This window comes from Vulpes vulpes, chromosome 8 (genome assembly GCF_048418805.1).
Source record: "Vulpes vulpes isolate BD-2025 chromosome 8, VulVul3, whole genome shotgun sequence".
In the NCBI taxonomy this organism is placed as follows: domain Eukaryota; kingdom Metazoa; phylum Chordata; class Mammalia; order Carnivora; family Canidae; genus Vulpes; species Vulpes vulpes.
Window position 1 is genome coordinate 13,355,411 of NC_132787.1, and position 26,803 is coordinate 13,382,213.

The 26,803-nt window shown below is 36.1% G+C and overlaps 1 long non-coding RNA gene and 1 pseudogene across 1 annotated transcript; one reads left to right on the forward strand and one right to left on the reverse strand.

The window, feature by feature from the left end:
- Nucleotides 1-1,725: 1,725 nt before the first annotated feature.
- Nucleotides 1,726-3,131, reverse strand: LOC112921199 (elongation factor 1-gamma-like; annotated as a pseudogene).
- Nucleotides 3,132-10,358: 7,227 nt separating this feature from the next.
- On the forward strand, nucleotides 10,359-25,744 carry LOC140599888 (uncharacterized). Its single transcript, XR_012002898.1, has 3 exons — nucleotides 10,359-10,472; nucleotides 24,334-24,462; nucleotides 25,390-25,744. It is a non-coding gene; the product is annotated as an uncharacterized lncRNA (long non-coding RNA).
- The last annotated feature ends 1,059 nt before the right edge of the window (nucleotides 25,745-26,803 follow it).

Genomic DNA, 26,803 nt, shown 5'->3' on the forward strand with positions numbered 1-26,803 from the left:
AATGATAAATTTTATGTCTCTTACCACACTAAAAAAAATCAACTGCAGAAAGATGGCAAAGGAAGAGATTGATTAAAATAATGTGAAAAACTATATATATGTATGTGTGTGTATATATATATATATGTATATATATATATATATATATATATATATATATATATATATATAACCAAATTTCCTTACCATAAAATCTGGGTTAGCCTTAAAATATGTAGAAAAAAATCTCAGCAAAAGAGTGCCCCCTTGTGGACCTCTATGAGGTGGCAAAATACGTAATGAATAGGCCTGATGTCCCTCCTAAACTCTTTTGAATTATACGTTCTAGTTCCTGTGTGTAACCCCACACTTACGTTCCTTGAGGGCAGAAGAACTCCAATATCTCCCCAAAGTTAACTCAAAATCAGAGACCAAAAGAAGGATATTGATATATTTTGCAGAGATTCTTTCTCTCAATGTCTTTGTTAATAGTCAAAAAACAATTAAATTTCTTGAAAGTTTTAAAGATTGGAGCTCAATGGCCCTTAGGCTAAGTGCAATCTAAGATGTTTAAATTCATAGTGGGTTTCTGGAAGAAGCTTCTTTAGAATAAAAACATATTTTGAGTGTAGTTTTTTGTGTGGGGGGCATGTTTTTGAAGATTAACTTGATTTCATTCATTACTGCATTTACTTCTGTTTCTCAGCAGGAATGACTTTATTGTTGTTACTGAAACAACAAAAAACGACTTTATGGTTGTTACTGAAACAACAAAATTAGATGTTAATTTTGTTGTTAATAAAAGGAATCTGGGGAAAATCACAAAGTGGTATAATGTCCTTTCACAATACATATTTTTTATTTAATACTTTAAGTAGTTTTTTGATGATGAAATGATTGTTTCTTTTTTTTTCTTTTTAACCTAGAGAATTTCATCAGTCTCATTTGGTGGCCAAGGAACATGTTAAATCAGTTTCTCAAGGTCATTGAAAGAATGAGTGGGAAAGCAAGATTAAAATTCTGATGTACTGATTCCCTACACTAATCTTAGCTGATTGCCAATGTTGCTACTCTAAAAATGTATATTCTTAAGTAGAGGCAATTTTTTAGTTGAGACTTTCAGGAAAATTCTATGATTGTTTTACGGTAAAATAACTTACAGGATTTGATCAAAACATATTTTCTAAACATAGGTTCCTAACCACAAATATCTTAAATTGAAAAAGACAGTAGAATGATTAATTGCACCTACTGGCAGCTTTCATTTGACCTTGTAAAGGTTAAAGTTCTCCAGAAATCACATTAGAAACACTGTTTCACTTGACCTTGTAAAGGTTAGAGTTTTCCAGAAATCTCATTAGAAATAATTTCTGCACTTGGGCTTCTGTTTCCTTAGGATCTAGAACCTCAACCAGTCTTATATTACTGAAATGACTGTAAGTAGCTCAACCAATGTGTAATTATCCATCCGGAGACGATTTGGAGATCATGTGTTGTTAAGTTCACGAAGTCATTATAATATCTTTTTAACAGGTTAGTATCATTTTCAATTGTAACTATGTGGGGATTTTTAAAAACATCTTATTTCGCAATAATTTTAGATTTACAGAAAATTCCAAGGATACTATAGAGCGTCTCCATATACCTTTCACGCAGTTTCCCCTTATGTTACCATCTTACCTACCATGATACATATGTCAATATTTAGAAACTAATATTAGTACATCACTATTAGCTAAACTCCGATTTTTTTAAGGGTTCAATGTTCAGTTTCCTTTAATGACCCCCATCTCCCTGAAGGGCAGGTACAGGCAGCTAGGCGATGACAAGAGATGTTTACTTGAAGATCTTGCCCTGATTGAAGGTTTTGCCCACATGCTGGAAGGCCCCCTCCCAGGAAAAGTCCTCTCGAACCAGTGTCTGGGTCTCCTGCTGCCAGGATCCAGTTTCCACCACGTATAGGACTCGTAGTCCACCTGCCAATCTGGACTCAGCAGAAAGGCAAGCTCCTGGCCTCAGCAGACCCAGACTCCAGAAATGGAGCTGCTGTTGTTGGTTCTAAAGAGGATGACACTGGCAAAGGCATTCTTCCTCAGCTTGTCCAACCGTTGGAACATTCCAGTGATGAGGTTACAACTCATAAAGGTCTGAGTGAGCTCCTCAGGGAAGTGGTACTCAGCGTACCATAGGGACCAGCCATCCTTATCGAAGTGCTCCCAGAAATACGGCAGTGCCACAGTGAGAGTGTCCTCATTGGAGTACTTGTGCTTAAATCCATCCAACACAAAGGTACTCTTGGGCAGGTGAGCAAAGGGGTCTTTGGCCTTTGGCTCAGCAGCCAGTGCCTGCTCACATTCATCCATTTCCTCCTCGGGAGCAGGGGCAGCAGCCTTCTTCTCCTCTTTCCCCTCAGCCTGGGGCTTCTGCTTCTCTTCCCAAGAACCCTTCTCTTTCTGTGGGGTGTCTTTTTTAGGTTGGCTCTCTGCAAACTTTTTAGCATCAAACTGGGCCATCTTCTCACAGAGTTTCACCTCCCCCAAGACAGCCCGAAACTGGGGCTGGTTAATGCAGGTAAGGAACCAGCGGTTGGTATTGGGGTAGGCCTGGTGGAAAGAAGGCTCCAGGACCTGTTTATAGAGCCACAACAGGGTGCAGACAACTGTGATGTCAGCCAGTGTCACACGTTCGCCCACCAGAAAAGTCCTCGTCTTCAAATGAGTATCCAGGAGCCCCAGAATTCGCCTCACTTCCTCCTTTGCATTCTCTGTGGCCTGCTTGTTGTGGTGCATGATGCCCAAGGTAGGAAACACCCAGGTACTGGCTGGGGGCACTATGTCACTATCAGCAAAGCTCACCCACTGCACCACCACCTGGGCTGCTGCCTCTGGAGTACTTCCCCGCAGCTCCTCATTGCTCACATAGTAGGCAATGGCATTGCTCTCAAACACACAGAATCCATCGTCACCCTCAAATGCTGGAACCTTGCAGGCAGGAAATTTATGGAGAAATTCAGGGGTGCCTTTGGTTTGGCCAAAGTGGAAGTGGGGTTGTGCGGAGAGCACGTGGACCTGAGCCCCGTTGTACTGAGCAGCAATGAGAGCCTTGAAGGCCCACCAGTTTTCAGGATATGTGTACAGGGTCCCGGCCACCATGGTGATTCCTAAAATCCAAAATTGATTCCATATTCCTAATAATGTTTTCCTCTGTCCCAGATTCCCATCCAGGAAATAACATTGCATTCAGTTGTCATGTCTCTTTATAGTCTCCTCTGATCTGTGACCGTTTCCCAGACTTTCCCTGTGTCTCATGACCTTGATAGTGTTAAGGAATATGAATTTTTTAAATTGTCCCCAAAGTTGGTTTTGTCTGATATTTTTCTTATGACTAGACTGAAAGTTTTGTGTAGAATACAAAAAAGATGTCAGTATCTTTCTCATCACGTCGTATCAGAGGTGCACGATACCACTGTTAACACGACCCCATTCACTAGGTTAAAATACTGCTTGTCAAGTTTTCCACTGTGAAGTTGCTGTTCTTTCCATTTTTTCTTTTCACTATTCTTTGGAAGGAGATCACTATGTCTAGCCCATACTGAAGGTCGAGGAAGATTGGATAATTATGCTCCACCTCCTGGAAAGGGGAGTATCTTCATATGTTTCTTGAAATTTACATATGAGCATGAGCAGCAGGAGGGGCAAAGGAAGAGGGAGAAGCAGACTTCCTGATGAGCAGGGAACCCAAAGATGTAGGGCTCAATCCCCAAACCCTGAGATCGTGACCTGAGCCAAAGGTAGATGCTTAACCGACTAGCCACCCAGGACCCGGTTATATCATATTTACACACTGAAATGTATATTCCAATTTCCAGGGTAACTATACAAAGAGTTTAATGCCATTCTCATTATCAGTTCAGGGTCAGCAAATTACAAGATTAAACAAAATTTCATCTCTACATACGATGTAAAGGAATGATTTTCAGAAAAACAATTTTCAGATCATCATATCATAAAAGATTGATCTTTCAGGATGTGATTTAATATATTAAAAATGTAGCCCAGGGATCCCTGGGTGGCGCAGTGGTTTAGCGCCTGCCTTTGGCCCAGGGCGCGATCCTGGAGACCCAGGATCGAATCCCACGTCGGGCTCCCGGTGCATGGGCCTGCTTCTCCCTCTGCCTGTGTCTCTGCCTCTCTCTCTCTCTCTCTGTGTGACTATCATGAATAAAAAAAAAAAAAAAAAATGTAGCCCAAAGATTTTTGGGATGGGAGGATGACATACAGAGTAAAGATTGGAAGAACTCGATGAGTATCAAATGGGAGAATATGCAGTTTGAAAAAAATCATATTAGGAATTATAATGACTTTTGATTAATATATTCAATTTTCTTTGAAAGTTAATAATGATGATGATAATAATAGATGTGTTCCATGTGCCAGGTAAAATGCTAATCACTGTAAAAGTATTATAACATTTATTTTCCACAATAATACTATGCAGTAGCTACTCTTAGTATCTGCATTTTAAAAATGAGGAAACTCATATATGGAAATATAAGCTCACAAATCTTAGTGCTTGGTATTCAAGACCAAGTGTGTCTTATTCCAGGTTTTATATTCCTACCCACCTCACTGAACTCTTTCCTTACTAAATAACATTAAAGGAAATTATAGGTCCCCTAACTTATCAAATAGCACTTTACAAAAGGTGTTTTTTTTTAAGTTAAGTAATATTGTATACTCTTAGTGAAAAATGGAAAGATGTTTTCCTACCTACTGATAGGAATTAACCATACAGCTAAATCATGTAAATTCTTAGATGAATAGAACAATTTAAAATGGTATTTGATTTGCATGAGTCTATAACCTTAGGTCATTGCACTGTCACTAAGAAATCTTTTTTCAATCAAAACATTAAAAATGAGGTATATTTGTTTCACATAAATTATTTGCCAGAAGAATATGTGTAGCCCTATTGCATTGCTCATAATTCACTTCTATATGAGCTATTTTCAATCATGCTAAAAATGACAAGCAGCATCAGCTGTCACTTTGATTTGGAACTATCAGGTATCTGTGCACTTCACTGACATGCATGAAGTATGACTTATGAAAGGTTTCAGAAATATTTTCGTCATTTTTCTATATATATTATGTTCGTAATTGTATTCTTGAAAATGATTGCTCATTTAATAAATTAGGAAGTAGAAATAACTACTAGAACAAGAAGAAATAAGTTCCAACTTTTACAGTATAGTCTTCTTAGTAGACATAATGCTTTTTTCTCCTATTTAAAATAGTACACTACCTATAAAAATTTAGCATAGATACCACCATCTACTGCCTTATGAAAATAAAGATTTTTATGAATAGCTTATGACGTGCCTAATACAGCTGCGTAGAACTGTATTTTCTCAAGTGGCAGTTGCCAGGTATTGACAGTCATAGTAACAAAACCTCATATATAGAAGGAGCATCTATAATAATTCAACTCTAACATCAATATATAGTCTCATAAATCCTTATTTATTAAAGAAACAAATGCATCCTTTTTTTCCAAAAAAAAAAAATACTTCTGCATTTGTTTGTTTCTAGAGACATCTAAAAATTAGTATCATTACAGTAGTAGCCTCTGATGAGGAACACTACTTGACAAAATATGTGTTTTTATATGTAGCCCAGATGACATGTGGGATCTCCAGTCCCCCTAATGCCTGAATCAAATTTCCTCCATCATCTCATTTCATGCCTTTGTCGGTTTAAGACTTTTCTTCAGTTTTCTGGAAATTGCATAGGTCCAACATTTTCTTGGTCCTTCTGTTTGCTAACTTTTTGCCCTTTGCACCTAATAGTATCACTTCTATTACAGGTCATGTTAACCCAGCTTTAAAACTCAGTCATTTACTATAGTGCCACAAAATAAGAAAATTAATAAAAACATATGTATATGATATTATTTACTAAATTTGGGGGGATGAGAGGGGTAGAAGAGACTTTACATTGACGAAAGATCATCATGTTACTTTTTTTAAGTTATTATTTATTTATTTATTCGTGAGAGACAGAGAGAGAGAGGGAGAGAGAGAGAGACAGAGACATAGGCAGAGGGAGAAGCAGGCTCCATGCAGGGAGCCTGACATAGGACTCGATCCTGGGTCTCCAGGATCAGGCCCTGGGCTGAAGGCGGCGCTAAACCACTGAGCCACCCAGGCTGCCCGTGTTGCATCCAATAATAGATATCCTAGTTATTAAAAAGCTGTCAGAAAAAAAGAAAAAAGAGAGCTGTCAGGCATCCTATCCACTGCTGAGGATTTTTCACTGCTACCTGACTGCAAATAAAACCCAGCTTCATACTATCCATTTGGCTCCTTTCTCATCTTCTCATTTCTGTTTCATCTGTTCCCTATCCTCCCCTTCCTGGATTGCTGCTAAGACTTCCAAATTCAGCAAAAAAATTTTCTTCCCAGGAGTACCCTAAAAAATCAGAGTATGAATAAAGCTTCTGTGTTGTTTTATTAAGAAGTCAAATTCCAGGGAAGCAAGAAAGAGGTAAAAGAAAATAAAGCAGAGAGGGAAGAAAGGAAAATATGAAGGGATGCATTACTGACCTGGCTGTAGTCTTACAAGGAAACACTACTGAAGTGTCAGAGGACAGTAGACTGTTTGCATCTCCAAACAGCCAGGGCATAGGAGGGGCAAAACATATCTGCAGGATCCTTTCCATGGCCTATCTCTCATTGATCAGTTTCCTTCTGATGGGGCATTAAGTTTTGGGCACTTGTGGTGTTAAATCTCAATATTCCTCATCAGATGCATGTGTAACAATATTACTTGATGCCTGGATACACTTAAGTGACAAACTCTGCTTCAGAAATTTACTGAATAATCAAACTCACTGGCATCCATCCTCCATCATTTCCAACAACCACTTACCAGGGTCCTCAATTCTTCTGCTCTGTTATTTCTTTGTCATAACCTGCTGGGAAAAATCCTAGAACAGTACACTTGCTCTGAGCATCGTTATAGAAAATTGAACAACTAGAAATTCTGGTTATAAATTTCAACAACCTTACCTGGACTTTCAACACTGCCTAACCTGACTGCTTAGCTTCCTGCATTAGCTTACCCTCCTGTCTTCCACACAGTTTGAACTCTTCCTTCTTCAATCTCAAGCCCCAAGCTTTTCCCTGACTCTCATGAGATGACTTTGCCCCTATCTCAGAAGGAAATGGAAGGCTTTACCCAGATATTCTATCAAATTCCTATCACCCAATTTTCAAATCTACCTGCATCCTTTTATCAACAGCAGGGTCTGGCAGAGAGTAGATACACAATAACTATTTTTTAAATAAATACACACCCACTCTTACCTCCCCATCATGTGTAATGAGGAAATGGAAGGGTCGATCTGTCTACATCAACTTTCCCCTAACTGATGGGCGTTTAAATATGATATAGTGCCTCTCTGTTTTGTTTTATTTTTTCAAAACTCCCTTCAGCTTTACACCCACCCTCCCACAGCTGTATAGTAGTATAAATATCCTATAATTTCTTTAACCATTCTATTGTTGGCCATTTGAATTGTTTCCAGTTCTTTGCTATTAGTGATTCTACAAAGATACTTGTACATTTTTTTAAAGATGATTTATTTATTTATTCATGAGAGACACACACACAGAGAGAGAGAGAGGCTCCATGCAAGGAGCCTGATGTGGGACTTCATCCCAGGACTCCAGGATCATGCCCCAGGCTGAAGGCAGGCGCTAAGCCGCTGAGCCACCCAGGGATCCCCTTGTACATGTCTTTTAATATGTGTATATATATATGTGTGTGTATATATACATACATATATAAATCATATATAATCATATATATACACATATATAAATCATATACATATGATTTTCTTCAGAAGAGGAATTACTGGGTTATTGGGTATTCACATCCTCAACTATACTACATAACGACAAATTGTGATTCAAAAATGGTTCAACCCATTACATGTCTGCCAGCCATGTGTAAGGGTTTCTGTAGCTTCACATCATCATGAATTGATGTTCTCAGATTTTTTTGTCTTTGCAAATCAAATGGATGTGCAATCAAGTGAATTGTATCACACTTTGGATATAAATTGCATTATTTTGATTACTAATGAAGTTGACCATCTTTTCGTGTTTATAGGGCATTCTTTAGTGAGGAGCTTGCTTAAATATTTTGTTCATTTTTCTTTTGAGTTCTTTATCTTTTTATTATTAGTTTACAGTTCTTTATATATTCTATATGTTAATGTATTTTAATTAAATTTGCTGCAATATCTTCTATTTGTGGTTGCTTTTCACTTCTTTATGTTGTCATTTGATAAATGGAACTCTTATTTTTAATGTAATTGGATTAATCAATCTTGTCCTCTATAATCTGAGTATTTTGCTTCTTGTTTGAGAAAGCTTTGCTTTGAGATAAAAGTATTATAGAATTCTCCCATCCACCTATAATTTTTTTGTGTGTATGTGGTAGGCAATTTCCAGGATGATCTCCAAAAATCCCTTCCTCTTATTCTTACCCTTGTGTGTTATCACCCCACGTTGAATAAGCTAACCTGGATAATAAATAGGACACAGAAATGATGGTATTTGGGGACAACTAGGTGGCTCAGGTCATGATCCTGGGGTCCTGGGATCGATCAGCTGGCAGTCTGCTTCTCCTTCTGCACCCCCACTCTCTCTCTCTCAAATGAATATAAAATCTTCAAAAAAATAAATTATGGAATTTGACTTCTGCACCTAGATAATAAAAGGGATTGCAGTTTCCATTTTGCTCTCTCTTGTATTACCAACTAGGGAGAAACCAGCTGTGACAACGCTCAAACAGACATATAAGGTAGTCCATGTAGTTAAAAACTGAACCCCCCCCTCCCCCAGCCAAGAGCCAGTGAGGAACTGATTGACAACAGCCATATGGATAATCTGTCCTAGAAGTGGATATGCCTGTCCCAGTCATGCTTTCAGAAAACTATAGCACTTGGTTAACATTTTGACTGCAACCTCTTGAGAGACTCTGAGGCAGAATCATCAAATAAGCTGCTCCTGAATTTCTGACCTATATAAACTGTGTGAAATCAATATTTATTATTGCTTGGAGCCCTACATTTGGGGCCGCACTTTGTTGCACAGTAACAGACAAATAATGCATTATTTATGTAAGGTAGCACTTCATTTTCAATATTTTTCATTTCCATAATCAGTTACTCCAACATAATCCTTTTTATTTTATCCTTTTTATAATTTATTTTAAAAGCCCTTTCTATCCATAGTTATCTGCAAGAGTAACTCTGTCATAAAGTTTCCAATTATACCTAGATCTGATTCTTGACTCCTTATTCTATTTCATTAGTCAACCTGTTTATCCTTGAGTTAATTCTTCATTAATTACTATAAATAAGTGGATGAACATCTACCATTTACTTTTGAAGTGACAAGTATGCCCACTTATATATTTCAGATACCATTCTACTTAGGTGTTCAATGTTCTCAAAGAGAAATTTTCCCCTCGCAATAAGAAACACTGATGTTTCTGATCTGAGTGACCTCAGTAGGCCACTGATAAAAGAATATAGGATCTAAAGGAACAAGGGGTGATGGAAAGGGAGGTAGGCGGGGGGGGGGGGGTGACGGGTGAAGGGCACTGAGTGGGGCACTTGATAGAATGAGCACTGGGTGTTATGCTATATGTTGGCAAATTGAACTCCAATAAAATAAAATTAAATTTAAAAAATAAATTAAAAACAATGACCAAAAAATAAAATAAAATAAAATAAATAAGATAAATAAAATAAAATAAATAGAATAAAATAAAATAAAGGAAGAGCTTCAAAGTGGTGGAACATGGCATCTTATATCAGCTTGTCTTTTCCTTTTCTTCTTTAGAACTTTTGCATGGGTAATGAGCTTTCTTGCTAAGTATATTCAGCTCAACTTACTCTATTTCACTGAGGCCTTCAATAACCTTTTCATGTGTAAGGATCATACAGTTATATCTTTCTAAAGTTTATTTTATTGATGTTTTTGTTCTTGTTTTCTCTTGTTTGCAATAAAGATTGATCCTGTCTAATGGAAAATATGACCAAGAAAAGTTTTCAGAAATTATGTTAAGGCCCCGTCATCACTACTATTATCATTATTCCTACTGTGCATGGAATTTAAAATATTTCCAAATGCTCAACTCTGCACATCTCCTTTCATTGATATTTTTAAGTTTCTTAAGTACCGCATCAATTTAATAACTTCTTTTTGTTCTTTTTTCAAAATCTTAGGAAGAAACTATATATTGGAGCTGAACCAACATGTGTTTCTCTCTGCAGATAAGCAAAATTTCATAAGAACTAAAATGATTCAAGCAGATGTTCATCGTGGAACTGCCGGCAAAAGCACCGAGAGTCACAAAGATAAATTCCAATCCAGTGTTTGGAAATCTCCTCACCATACTCACGCATGTTTTGAAGTAGGTATCAGATTGTTTTTAAGTACTGTTAGAGAGCTTTTAAAATTTCATCTAAAAGACACTTTTGAAATCTGGAGTACTTTTTTTTTAAGATTTTTTTAAATTAATTTATTCATGAGAGACACAGAGAAAGAGAGAGAGGGACAGAGACACAGGCAGGGGGAGAAGCAGACTCCATCCATGCAGGGAGCCCAACATGGGACTCGATCCCAAGTCTCCAGGACCATGTCCCGGGACAAAGGCCAGACCGCTGAGCCACCCGGGCTGCCCCTGGAGTACTTTCCTTGGAAATATATCTTAAATGGATTTGGATGGAATGAGAGAGTAGATGTGGATCCTTATTTTGTCTTTTAGTGGTTCACTTATATGGAAACATGAGGCCCTCCCTGTTCTAGCCACAGCTTATATCTTATCACCCATCTTCAAATCCTCTTCTAATCACATGCAACTTAACAGCATCTCCTAAACTATGTCATGCTATTTCACACCTTTGTGACTTTGCTTACATTGTCCTCTTTCCCTAGAATCCTCTCCTCAATCCCCACTGCCAAGATCCACCAGGCAAATACATACATGTTTTCAGATTTATCCCACCACCTCCTAGAAAATTTCCTCTGACTACCATTCAGCTCCCACAGGCTAAATAACTTACTATCCTTGGTACTCCCTTTCTACTCTGGACTTTTCTACATGGTTCCTATAACACTCCACTGGCTTATTTGAATTTGTGGTGCTCACTCAGCAACCATAAATTATTTGGAGGCAGATTGTATTGCCCACCTTTGGGTTACCAGTACCTAGGAGTGCCTGACTCAAAGTACGACCTCGGTGAATTTGTCACAAAGAAATGAATGAATGAATGAATGAATGAATGAGTGCCTGTATCTGCACCAGTGATTTAATACTTGATGAGTAAAGTTTTTAAATTTTATTCTCCTATATTTTGAGATTTAGACTGTGTTAAATTAATTCAGTTGCACACATTAGACATTACTTAGTCCATTTCATTTGTCCAGGGCACATACTGGGAACTAATCTCTATAAGGTTCAAGGAAACGTATTATAATATATTGTAGCATAGAAAAGACATATCTAAAATATTATAGTACAAACATTTTGTTTCCGATGTTTGATATAATGCTGGAGCAAAACTTAAAGAATCTTGAAAAGAAGGGATACTTAAATGACACTACTATAATGCACTATTTTTATGCTTGTAACTAAACTGTGTTCTTTAAATATTTTACCTTGTTTTATTTAATATTCACAACAAGCCAATAAGATTTGTTGATATTTTCCTCATGTGCAGATAAGGCAATTGAGTCTCAGAGAGATTAATTTCCCAAAGTCGCAACAAGTGACTTTGACTCTTGACTCTTTTTGTTTTTTCCCTTTCCTTTTTCTTTTTTTCACTATGGTGAAAACACTTAACATGAGATCTACCCTTTTAACAAATTTTTTAAGTTTACACTACAGTATGGTTAATGATAGGTACAAAATTATAGAGTGGATCTCTAGAACTTAGTCATCTTTCATACATGGAACTTTATAGCAGTTGAATAGCAACTCCCCATTTCCGCCTGCTCCTAGGCTCCAGAAATACCTTCTATTCTTCACTTTGACTATTTTAGATACTTTATATAAGTGAAATCGTGTAGTATTTGTTCTATGAAAGCCTCTGCTTTAATTTTCTAACTCTTTGAAAAATAGCAATAATAAACTATGACACTTGAGTGTAAATAATGTACTTATGAACAGTAACTATATTTTCAAAAAATTAGTTAAAATAGTTTTACTTATTACCACAATTTCAAAAAAATGTTTGAAAAATTTGGAAGCATCAAGTTCATGCTGACAGGCACCCATTTTCCAAAATTTAGTGCTTCCTTTAAAATCAAAGTTAATCATTGCCAGCAAGAATTTCAATTGTTTTCCCTGAATTAACAAACTCACTTTGTTCATTCGCAAGAAAATGTTTGCCAAGTCTGAATAGTTATCATTTATCTATCAGTGTTCTCTTAATGATGCTCCGTTCAGTGTAAAAAAAAAAAAAAAAGTGGCAAGTTTAACTTGCAACTTGCACAAATGCTTTTCTTCAAGATAACCACCATACTTTCATAAACAGCAAAAGAACTTTATGTGTACTTCCCATTTCATAATACAGAATTATTCACAAGAATGTTCTGTAGAGTTGAGATTTAATAACAATAATGTCTACTACTTCATCAAGGATATACTTAAGCAAAGCAGACTATTTAATTATTTAATTTTGATGTAAGTTTATGGTTGTGGAGCATACAGTGGCTACTCATAGAGTCTGGTGCCACTGTCTTGACCCATACAAAGGTGCCAGCATGTTCCTTATTATTATTTTTGTACCATCAGTGTGTAAATCAACACAGTGAAAAAGACAACATCTTACTTACCATGAAGATAGTTTTGACTTCATGGACCCCTGGAAGTTTCTTGGTATTCCCCTGGGGTTCCTTAGACCACACACTGAGAACTACACATCAAGATTATTGCCAGTCTTCTGCCCACCCTTCTATCAGTTCTCCCCATAACACTCTAAATCAGATCGTGTGACCCTTCTGTACACAACCTTGCATGGACTCTCCTGCAGTGAATGTGGAATGTCCTCATCTCTATCTCATTTCCTACCACTTTCTCAGTTGCTCACCTTCTCAAGTCCACTGGCCTTCTTGGTCTTGAAAGCATTAAGTATGCTCCTCCTCAGTAGGTCTTTACTCTCTCTATTCTTTCTGCACAGGACATTTCTTTTTCTTAGGCATTTTCATAACTCAGTTTCTCTCCTCATTTAGGTTTCTGCTTAAATATCATTTTACAGAAAGGCCTCCCCTGACCACAATCTGTAACTGCAACTCTGTCATTCTTTAAACCCTTTGCCTGCTTTACTAAAATTCCTCTTTGCCACTTATTTGTTAATTATCTGACTTCCCGCCCACACACTAGAGTATCAGTTACATGAAACCAGGGTTTTAATTCTGCTCAGTTCTTTTTTTTTCATTGCAAACAATGAAAAATGTTTGGATGAATCAAAAAACTGCATTCTAACAGGTCCACCAAAGGTAAGTTCTTAAGGCAAGAATATATTTGCCTCACAGAATCAAAGCATAGTGTTTCCTAAATAAAAGCTCACAGATAGACTGCATCAAACTAACAGTATATTTGTTAAAACACAGAATCCAGCCTCCACCCCCAAAGATTCTGATTCAGCCCATATAAGATGAAAAGACAGAATATATATATTTTTTAATTCCCCAGGTATTTCTGAAGAACTGTCAGTTTGGGGAACCCATTTCCTAAACCAACATGCTACTGTCTGATATAAGGCATTAGTAGGTGCAGGATTTATATGAAAGGCAGCTAGGCCACCTGTTAACACACCATTCAGATCATTCAAATTTCTAAGGATCATGATTATGAAGATAGTTCTAAAAACATATAACTGTAAAAAAAAACATATAACTGTACAAAAATCCACATAAAATAGAATGAAATGAAATAAATTTTCTATATTTACTTAAGTAAAATATCAATATACAAAAATTAATTGTATTTCTATGCATTAGCAATGTTTTATCTGAAAATGAAATTAAGAAGACAATTCTATTTACCATAGCATCAAAAAGAATAGAATCCTTAGGAACAAATTTAATGAAAGGAACAAAAGACTTGTATATATAGAAAACTACAAAATATAAATAAATGGAAGGACATCTCAGAACATTTGGGTGGCTCAATGGTTGAGCGTCTGCCTTTGACTCAAGACATGATGATCCCGGGATCCGGGATTGAATCCCTCATGGGGCTCCTTGTGAGGAGCTTGCTTCTCCCTCTGCCTGTGTCTCTGCCTCTCTCTCTCTCTGTGTCTCTCATGAATAAATCAATCTGTAAAAATAAATAAATGAATGAAAGGACATCTCATGCTCATAGTTGGGAAAGACTTAATATTGTTAAGATTATAGGGTCCTCAAGCTGATCTACAAGTTCAATGCAATTCTTCTTCAAAACCCCATCTGGGTTTTCTTCAGAAATTGACAGTCTAATTCTAAAATTCATATAAAAATTTAAGAGACTCAGAAGAGCCAAAATAATTTTGAAAAAGAAGAACTATGTTTTGGAAGAATAGCCTTTTCCACTAATGATTCTGGGACAGCTGGATATCTATCCACAAAAGAATAAAGTTGGATGTCTTCCTCACAATATACACACAAAACAATTCAAAATGTAGTATAGCCTACATTTATGAGCTCAAACTGTAAAACTCTTAGAAGAAAATATAGGAGTAAATCTTCAGGGCCTTGGGTTAGTCAATGTCTTCTTAGATACGACACCACAGCATAAATGACAAAAGAAAAAAAAATGAAACATCAAATTGGAATTCATCAAAATGAAACGTTTTTTGCTTTAAAGAATACCATCAAAAAAGTGAAAAAACAACCCACAGAATGAGGGGAAATATTTGCAAATCATACACTGATAAGGAGCTAGTCTTTCTATATATGAGCAACTATTACAACTCAATAACGTACAACCCAATTTAAAACTTTAACAAGTGATATAGACATTTTTACTAAGAAAATAGGCAAATGGCCAGTAAACATGTTAAAAGATGTTCAAATTCATTAGCCATCAAAGATATGCAAATCAAATGTATACTGAAATATCACCTCCAACTGACTGGGATGGCTAAAATAAAGACACAATAATGAGTGTCAGCAAAATTCAGAGGAATTAAAACGCTCTCACATTGCTCGTAGAAATGTAAAATGGTGTAGCCACTTTGGAAAACAATCTGGCAATTCTACAAAGGGTTAAACATAAAATTATCAGGAGTTCCACTTCTAGGAAAATGCCCCCCCAAAATGAAAACAAATGTCCATGCAAAAAAAACATGTATATTAATATTCACAGCAGCATTATTCATAATAGTCAAAGAGTAGAAACAACCCAAATGCCCATCAGCAGATTAACAGATAAATAAAATGTAGTATATCCATAAGTGGGTTGTTATTTGGCAATAAAAAGGAACAATGCAGATGAACCTTGAAAACATTATGCTAAGCAAAATAAGCCAATCAGACCACACATTATATGATTTTATTTCTATGAAATATCCGGAATAGATCTATAAAAAGTGAAAGTAAATCAATGCTTGCCTATGATAAGTGGGGACTCAGGGGAAATGGAGAGTAACTGCTAATGAGTCTGTAGCTCCAAAATTTGTTTGGGCCTGTTATAAAAACCCAAATGGGCTAAGACAAACCCCATAGCTCAAATATTTGGTTTCTAAATCCTAAATGTATCAAATGTATATTCTTGCCAACCATGTTACCTTCCAAGATAACAAGGAGAGGAAGCTTCCGAGAAGAGGGATCAGCTTTTTGGTGAATGCCTGTGTTTCTTTCATATTTTCCTTTATTACTTTATGAAAAATCGCATTCTTTTTAAGCTATTGTCCTCATTAGCTATGGGGCTTGGAGGGGGGCATAATTTTACAAATATATTTTCTTAAAGTACACCGACATAGGGTAATAGAGGTGGGTAGAGATATTCATTCTTTTCTGACCTTTCTCTGATGTACTCACATACTATTTAACACTCAATTGCCCTTTCATTGCAACATCAAAGTTTCTAATTCACTATTCATATTTTATTTTCACAATAAAGAAAAATGTCCAACCTAAATAATATTAAATTACATAGCAAGTGACTTTTTTTGTTGTGGTAAAATGTACATAACATAAATTTACCATTTTAACCATTTTTAAATGTACAGTTCAATGCCATTAAGGGCATTCACATCATTGTGCAACCATCACAGCAAATGACTTTTATATAAATAATTCAATGGAAAATTCAAACATATAATTGAATCTACAAAGTACCTTTCATTATTAAAGTAAAATCATACTTACAAAAGACACTAACACAAAGCTTCAGATGTAACCCTATTAATAATTTCATAACATTGTTATTTATGGAACCATATTTAAAATATGTTTATACTTGTAATTTCCTTTTGCAACCCAAAGATTTTCATCCAGATTTCATATTGAAAATAAATTCATTGATGCATCATGAGACAGACTGCATATTAAGTATATTAAATGTCAGCCTTGTTATTCTAGTTTCATTTGGAAAACAAACTTTTCCAGAAGGCATGGACAGATGTTGATAAGATACTAGCAGCTGTGGCAGAGAATACATTTTCATTAAGTAAGAATGACAGTGTTTTTTTTTTTAATGGGTAAGTTTATTAATAGCTCTTTGCAAGTATTAGACAGAAGTTGTTACAAGATATTTTAAGATAATCAATAACCCATCCACTATGTTTCTTACTGTGGTGCCAGCTGCTGCTGTTTCTTCTCTCTTGACAAGACATCAAACTCCAACACCATATCTACCTGACCATATCAGACAGGTCAAATATAGCCATCCGCTTGACTAAGAGAATTATCTAATTAAGCCCAAATGTCTTCAGTTTGTCCTCTCTTTTCATGTCCTTCCTTCTACAAACATGGGTCTTTTGTCCATGGCCTCTTGATCCTTAGGGACTTGCTATCAATCATTTTCTCTTCAGTGTCATTATCTTCAAATTTTGTAGGTTCTTTCCCCTCAGCATTTTCACACTTTGAGAATAAAAAAATCAAAAATCAAAATCCCTTTTCTTACCTCTCCTACGTCCCACCCTGCTAATATTTAAGATCTCTACTGTACTTCATAGCCCAACTTCTTTAAAGAGGACTGACATCCCATTTTCACTTTCTCACCAGGATTCCCTCTCTCATCTACTAGAATGTGGCTTCTACTGAAATTACTCATGCTGAGGCAATGAAGGCCAACAGATATGTCTTGTTTTCTCACTTGACCTCTCTCTGCTTGTGATGATTTTATGGAATCTTACTCTTGAAACTTTCCTACAGTGGTCTGTGTGACACTATGCTCTCTCAGTTCTCTACATTTCTCACTTCTTTGCACTTTCTCTCATGTACTTTCTGGTTTCATCTCAAGTGTTGATGTTTCCCATGTATCCAACTCCTTACTAAACATCTATAATTGGACAGCACATCTCAAACTCAATTACAAAATTCAATTCTGCATTTTCTCCCCCATCTTCCACTCCTTAGATGTTTCTTATCTCAGTGAAAGGCACCACCATTCACCCAGCTGTTCAAGTCTGAGTACCACCCTTGACTTCTTTTCCTTCCTCTCCAGCATAACATCAGCTACTGGTCCTGTCAAGTTCTCCCCCTACCACACTTATGACTAGTCTCCCTCATCATGCTGTGTTTCATGTTCAAAACTGGTTTACTGCATTAATTTCCAACCAGTTGCCCTGTCACTCAGGGGCAGGGCATGATGAATCTCCACAATTGAATCTCCATACTGCTCCAGAGTCATCTTTCTAGTTTTAAAACCTCATCATGTCACACCTTTACCTAAAATCCATCAATGCCTCTCAAAATAGAGTTTAAACTTGTCTCAAGATTCTCATACTACCCCTTCCCACTTTCCACTATATTCTCCACTCCCATCATTCCCAATAATCACTCCAATCAAATGGAATTTATTAGATTTCCTCCAACATAAAATGGAGTTTTCCTTTTCTTAGAATACTCTTATTACTTTTCTCTTACCCATTAAAATAAGCAAGAGTACCACTACCCCCATGAAGGGTTCTTTGTCCTTACCCCTCCCCCAATTCTCCCAAGGCATAGGCTCAGGCCAACTTTGATCCACCTTATTTGTTCACCTAAAGCTGTGTCTACATACCTCTTCCTAACTCAGCTTATATCAGAGTATATTGTAATCCTAGATTTGCTTTTATTTCCTCTACTAAATTGTCAACTCTTGAGGAAAAGAAATATGCTTCACCTTCTTCTGCGGTCCTAGAACTAAGTGTAGCATTTGGGTATAGTAGTGAGCAAGACAAATTTGTTGAATTAATGAATACAGAAATGAACTGAATTAACTGAACTTGTTTTGCTTTGAATATACAGCCAACAATATTGTAACATTAACCCAGAATTATTGTCCTGCTACTTGAAATGCTCTTTTATAAATTGAACCTACTAATGCTTGGGTTTGAATCTGGTTAATTTTTAGACAAGAAGGCTTCATGTACTACAGAAGTCATTTCATTCCATTTTAGATAATTTCACTTTCCTCATTTTTGCAATCTGTCATATAAGTATGCTCCGATGGAAAAAATATTTGAGCTTGAGTTGACATTCATTTGGTAAATATTTGTATGGGCATGGGCATAAAAATCTCTGGCCACCAGAATATCCTGATCCAAATAATGAGGCAAAGGGACAAGAGACTCTCAGAAAAGTTGATTACACTGTTGTAATGATAGGGGCCTCCTGTCAGCAGCTCTCAGACCAGAATCAAATGCTATTGTTGGTTTATTCATTTGTTTATTTTTTCCTTGCCTCCAGTGCCTGACAATGCCAAGTACAGAATAAGAATTGATCATTTCATGTTATATTAACATAGCAATTTACATTTTAAAGGACTCTTGTTAATAGGTCAATTTTATTTAATCCTACTGAAAACGTCAATGATTCTATAAGAAACAAAAGTGTGGATTCATTTTATTACATCTAAAAATTAAAATCCTATTTTGTCCAAATTTTTTGTCTGAATATATTTTTGTAATACTTTCATTGTGTTTCAGTTTTCTTTAATTTTAAAAAATGATCTATTTTTTTGTTTTATAATGTTTTTATATTAGCTTTAAATTATTTGTTTCCTATGTTAAGATCTAGGCATCATTTAGAGAAATATATAGTTCCAATCTTAAATATTTCAGTGTCTTCCATGTATGATCTCCAGCTCCAAATTACTTCTATGAATATAATCTGAAGACCGCTGTTCTTTATCACAGGATGTGTTTTTCCCAGTGACTAAGGTAAAACGTCAAGTCACCACTTCATCTTGGAGTTGCTCCTTATTCTTACAATGCTATTATAAATGCAATGTATAAAAATACATGTGTATAAATATGATTTTTTCTTTAATGGAAGGAATATAGCTCATCGTTACTTCCAGACTTTAGAAATAATTTTCTCTCCTGTCTTACCCTCAAACCTAAACCTTTGAAACCTATTGAACTTCTTCTTACATGCTATCTACTCTCAATGTCTTCATATTCCCAGAAAGACTGCACCAAGATGCATACATAATAGAAGTTATGTCCATATTATCTGTATGGCTCATGTAGCTTCAATCACATATAAAGACTGTGTGATTGGGCATCATTAGTTAAGTAACCAGTCAACGACTAGTTTTTTACTTCTTCTTAGACCAGGCATGGTTACAAGCCCTAGTGTACAGTAGTGAAAAAACAGTACTACCATTGATATGTTACAATCATAGAGAATGACCAGTAGTGTTTTACATGAAATATCTTGGCATCCATAATTCTATTCAGAGTGACACCTGAAGTTTTATACCTATTTTCTCCTACCTTAGTGTTCCTTTTCCCCTTAATTATTTACACATTATTTTTAAATTCTTGATTTATATGTACATTTGTATGATACCTCAAATCATTATGGAATGAGGTATGATATAAATAACCAAATACAACAGTCAATGCAGAAATACATTTTCAGCAGAGATGTAAGAAGTCACTTTTTCCTCCAAGTGAACAGGAAATGAGTTTTCCTTTTCCTCAGTTCATTAGAGAATGCAAAGCACTCAAGTTGGAAATCAGAAATTCAGCACCAAGGACACAGAGATAGAAACCATTCCCAGAGTAATCAGCAATAAATTTTGCAAACAAACTTTTTAGGGACGATGCTTACATATTTTATAAAGGGTTGGTGTTTAAAGTGAACTTTAAAGAAACAATCATCCAAACCCAGAATGTGGAAAATTCTATAGGACAAATGATCCAATGTCTTCAATAAATAAGTGGAAAGAAAGAAAAAGAGAGAGAGAAGGAAGGAAGCAAGGAAGGAAAGAAAGACTTGCTACAGATTAAGAGAATCACAAGATATATATTGATGAAATAAAATGTGCAACGTTATTACATCCTGACTCTAATAAACTATAAAAAGACACTTATGAGACAGCTAGGGAAACCTAAATGTATATTAGGCATTAGATAATATTAAGAAAATATTAGTTTTAGAAATATGGTAATGAGATTATTATATTTTTCAAAGGCCTTATATATTAGATACAAATTAATATGTTTATAGATGAAATGATACATATCTGCTTTAAAATCATCTAGATATATTTAATATTTGTGAAGTAAATGCTTGAGGACTTCATGGTAACTAGTCTCCACAGCTAAAATCAAAATAAGAGGATTAGAAGAGACACACAAGAGTTGTTCCAATGCAGTCCATTCTGTCTGCCTACCACTCATATCTCCTTTTCCCTTCCATTAAATCTAGTCAGTTACAGAATCCTCTTTAATATGGTGGTGAGCTGGAATCTGTAAAGATAAAATGAAAGAAAGTTAGTGAAATGAGCTGAGGTCCCCCAGTGCTGCATTTGATTTCCTTGTGCTCGTCAGGCTGTGGTCATTGCAATTTTCCATCCACAATTTTCACCAGGCAATGTCCCTGACACCTAGTGAACATCTCTAGACACTCTATAGGCCCCACATATACCTCCCTGCCTTCGTTTTGTAGCAGGAAACCTAGTTCCTCATGGTAAAAATCAGTAGTAATTATCACCTCCAGTACAAAGTGACTTTCTTTGCCTATTGTTAGATTTCAGGACTCTAAATGCTCAAACAACTTACAGATTGCCAATAAGATACTTAGAATATGACATTAAATATGGTAACAGAGCGCTGATCAAAGTCACAGATAGTCTAATTACCATTAGCAAGTGATATGTTATCCTTTTGTAAACTTGACCCCAAATCATCAACTACCTTAAAACACACACACACAAAAACCAAGAAACAAATGGGTGAACATGTCTCAAAATACAATACTAGGTTATATGAAATTTTCTTCCCATGAACCATTTCAGAAAAATTCCTGTCTTTGTTTTCTTTCTATTTAAAATAGTTAATGCTTTTTCTCATTCAGTAAGAATCTGAAAGGGATGCATTGAATTAATAATTTTAGAAGGTGTAAAATAGGAGATTTTATTTAACAGAAAAGTAACTTTATCTACTTCATTGGTTATGCTTATTCTAGATGCATTTGCTCATCCAATAATAATACAATTCCTTCATTTATCTTGGGCATCTGTTGTGATAGGTTCTTATGTGAATTGGCCCCACTCCCCATAAAAACACTGTAAAATAGGAAACTGAAGGGTTATAGGAAGTAATTTATCCAAAATCAAACAACCTAAGCCAGAATTCAAATTCAAATCCTGTTGCTTTAGGTTGTTTACCAGTTTGGAACAGGAAATTGAATCATTCAATTTACACTAGTAAATATCGTGAGAAAATTGTTTAGATTTGTAGTCTTTGGGTTGTCATTTTGTGATTCCAAATTAAGAACGGAGGTGTAATGAGGAACAGAGAGCTAATTCACAGCCTGTTGCTTTCAAACAACTGGCTGTTGTATTATTCCATCATAGGCAAAAGCAGCAGTCCGCATAGAGTTGTTGTGGATTGTAAATCAAGGTGTCCCTGTCTACCACTGCCAAGGAGTTGTTATTTAACTTAAATCCAAACAGTCACATTGTAGCTCCTGTGATTTTCATATGTGAGTGAAGTAGGACGACACAGAAAAACAGATGGAATATACTTATTCCTGGGACAACATTCTTACAATATAATCAAGAAGTTCAGGTAGCTCAGCTTTTGGATTATGTCATTTCTGTGGGTAGCATCCTAGTCTTCCTCTAGATTTTATAAGGATATCATGATCTCCCTCCAATAAACTTTTCTTCTTCCATTATAGAATCAGTTCCCGTTCACTAGCAATCAAAGAACCCTAAATTATATACAATTACAACCAAGAGTGATCATTTCTTTCTCCAAATACCTGTTGTATTGCCAGTCCACACCACACAATTCAGCATCAGTGTTCTCTAATTCCACCAGGAACATTGCTTCCACTTGAGTATAAACTACTTGGGCATTTCTATTATTGTTCTTTGGGGTTCCTTCATATGACATAGCACAGGGCTATGTACTAAATTGATGGATAGATTCAAAACACAATAATAATGGATACAATGGTAAAGGGTGAGGTGTTGGGAAAGTCAGGGATGGGAAATGAACATAAAGCTCAGCTAGTGCCAAAACAGTTCTTAAATCCTGCTTCAGCCTACTCATGACTATTGCAATAGCACGGTTCTCCACTGGACAGCAATTCAGACTAACAATAAGCACATAAAAAACAATCATCTTGGCCAGGTCAGCTTGTATTTACTCAAACCTACTCACTCCTATGAGGGAGAGATTTGGAATCATTGGGTGCCCATGGAATAATGAGTCATGAACACATTTTTTTTTTTGCACACACATCTAAAAAGTTACATAGAATGGATTCTCATCTTTCACCAGCAGTAATGATTGTTGAAAATATTAAGGAAATTACCAAGATGAACATAGAGCCTCTTTTAGATACTGTAAAGGTAGCATTTCCAAGAGTATTAAAAATGTAGTGGAATGGCTTATTTTCCTCAACTTGCAGAGTATAAACAATTTATTTCACAAAAAGCCTCAATAGAAAAGGGTTATTACTTTTAGTATATTGAATTGTTGAAGGAGTATTTATTCTACTGCTGAAGTCATTCTGCGATATGAATTCCGAGCATTTGTTGATTGTTCACAAGGCAGGGCTGTTCTTAACATGAATACTGAGAAAACAAAAAGGAAGAAGAACCCTTTAGGAAAAATGTTTCGATTTTTAGAAAATTGTAACTCTTTTGGTGAGTTGTGTAACGTCTACTTTTTCCTCTTTGCTTTTGTCCATATAAATGCATGCCTTTTAGCAATTGCAAAGGGTGTCTCCATTTCAGAATTGTTTTATTTACTTTAAGATGGATTAAACATTACCTCATTATGTATACATAGCACACTTTCCTTCATTCCCATAATTTTCTTTGAAACTTATCTTAAAGACCTGTTATTATGATAAAGTCCAGAAGGGATAACTAAATGAAACTTGTCTTTGAAATTTTTGCATAAAGAACACTTTCTGAAACTAGCAATTGTCTGTGAAGTCATTCAATTTTGAAGGGCATTTGTGAACTCTACCTCCTACAAAACTGTATCAAAAAATTGCTTGAAGGGTTAATCCAAGGAAGTGTAAAGAAATACAGCAAGTGAGAGCAAACATTCAAAAAACAGGGCCAGCAAAGTCTTACCCGGAAAAAGTTTTGCTAAAAAAAAAAAATCTAGAGAGAAATTAAGAATATCATACATATAAGGTGCTTGGAAGATTCCCTTTAAAGTAGGAAAATCTAATGATACAAGATTACATATACTTCTTTAGGCCTTCAACCACATTGTTTGATTCAATAGAAAATATAATTTATATAGTAATATTGTATTTGCTGTTTGTTGGCTTTTGGAAAGAAGCCACAAAGAGTAGGACACATAATTTTAGTGACTGTCATAAACCTTGATTATCGATATAATAACACAATAGCACAACTAAAACCAGAAGGTAAATGGGGAAAGAGAAATTTATAGGTAGGGTAGGCATGCTTCTGAGTAGGCTATCAACAGATCCTGTCTAATGTTGTCAATAAATCTAAAAATGACAACCCAGAGTGAACTGACCCTAAAACAAATAAAGCTTAAGCTTTGAGAATCTTTACTTGCAAGGACTAGTTCCAAGCAACTGGAAGAGCAGCAGCCGTTTTGTAACTGTGTGTTTCTTTTTTTTTTTTTAAGGTGTATCTTCCCTAACATATAAATTTTAGGCTCTGCATAACCTGGATCCACTCCGAGGCCACTCCTAGGGCTTCGGCAGAGACCTTTGCACATGCAAGACCCTGTAACTAAAGTTCCTTTAGCTAAAAGGTAAAAACAAGCTTGATGATAACCATCCAAATAACTAAAAGCAGAAATCATTGACCCTCTTTGCTTCTTTTCTTTTTTAAAAAAATATTTTATTTATTTATTCATGAGAGATAGAGAGACAGAGAGAGAGAGGCAGAGACACAGGCAGAGAGAGAAGCAGGCTCCATGCAGGGAGCCTGATGTGGGACTCGATCCTGGCTCTCCAGGATCATGCCCTGGCCTGAAAGCAGCGCTAAACTGCTGAACCACCCAGGCTGCCCCCCTCTTTGCTTCTTGGGGATGGTCCTGGTAGAAGTAGGAGGGGTGGGGAAAAGGGTAGAGGGCCATTTGTACTTTTCATTTTGTAGCCACTAGTGTGTTTTTTTTATCTATTAACTTAGAAGTGTATTGTTTTTAAATAGCAACAATTAATTTACAGTTTATTCATCAACACACACTTTCCTCAATCTGTACTAAAGCTATAGATTGAAAATAAAAGATAGGGCTACAATGCAAAGATGTGTATTTAATACATTTTTTCCACATCTGTGGTGACTATCCTTATTTTCTCCTTACACACATATTTATTCTGGGTTCAGTGCCACCTTTCAAGTTAATAGAAATTTGACATGTGAAAGCAGCAGTGTATGAGATAACAGGAAATAAAAACATCTGGCATTATATTCTTGTCCTTAGGAAGAGCAGCCACAAAGAGCATCAGTGATGATCTTTTCTTATCAAAGAGATAGTATTACCTATAGAATACTTTAAAATATCAGAATATTTTCTTCTAATAAAGAGTTTTCTCATCTGAGTATAACCAGATGGGCAGCGCCTGCTTCTGAGCCTCATGAGAGACCTGGGTCTGAGTCTCCTATGGAACCAACAACCCTGCACATCACCCACCTTGTCTCTTCTCACAAGTGGCTGTTGATTTTGATTTTCCAGATTCTTGGATCAGAAACAAAATGAAGATTTTTCTAAATTATTAGCAAATGAAGTAATTTCCAACAAAATTGCTTTTGAGACATTGCCTCAGAACACAAGTTGTGGTCAGCACTGCCCTCGCCCAGGGCTTACGTTCCTGCTTCCATTGACTGGTCTCCGTCCTGAAGCCGACCACGTCCTGCATGTCCAGGACGGTCCTTCCAGGAGACAAAACCCATGGCCTGTCTTGGCCATTGTTGAATGACTGTACAGACATGATATGTTTTTTATTAACTCTGTGTAGTAGTGTTTGTAGTATGTTCTTATTGAACCACTGAAGACATGCTTGTATCAACAAAAAATAAGTAAAAATAAAGAGTTTTCTCATGAATGGAATCTTATTCTTTCCCAAGATACTTAAAAAAAAAAGAAATTCATGATTTGCATCACAAAATCTCTGCAGCTTTATAATAACAGGATCCTGCTCTTGTAAATAGTAATATTGTTTAAGGCAGATATATTGCGAGCTTGCAGTAGAGTAAGAAAACAACTGATTTATGGAGATATTTCAAAGTCTAATGAACTACCTTGCCAACATGAAGTGTTGCTTTTTGCACATAATTAGACTGTTCTTTACCTGCCATCGAAGGAATGCAACTGTAAGCAGACACAAAAACTCCATGGTAACATGCACATCAACATTTTCCTTGTCAATACCTGGGAAACGTCATTTCTCTGAAATTCTGCTAAGGCATTTCTTCTCAGTAACAGATTAGACAACTAGCAGCCAAGGAAATGTTTAAACATGTTTAAACTGAAAAGCATTATTAGGTCAGCCAACTTCTTAAGCAAGAAAGGACAACCTTGGCCAATGAAGGAGACTGAGAGAGGAAGATTTCCTCCCAGCCTTGAGATGAGAGCAGATTGGCTGGAGGATTCCAGCTGGTAACTGGGGAAGCCTGAGTGCTTTCCTTTCACTCATCTCCCAGACAGCTCTGCAAAGGATGGCAGAGATTCAAAACAGGACCTAATTTAATTACCTGTCTTTTGACTTGTCACATTGCTTACTTCCGGTAGAATGGTTAATATTAGCAATAGATTTTTATTACTTTATGGATTTGAATGTAAATTTGGCATGAAAGAGTGGCAGCTGACAAATCTGTTTACCTGGGAGTTTAGGGATGATTAATCCTCAGTGCACCCGTGCATGTGTGCATGTGTGTTTTAACTATTCTATTTTCAAGTTTTGCTAAGAAAGCCTACATAGACATTTATCATACCAACTGTAAAGAGTCGTGAAAAGTTAGGCCATTTTGAATGAAAAGAAACTCAGAAGTGGGAGTATTGCGTATGAGATTGTTAAACACTGCATAATGAATAATACATTAAAAGGAGCTTTTTGGTAAAATGAAGTTCGGAGGCTAAAGACTCTCTA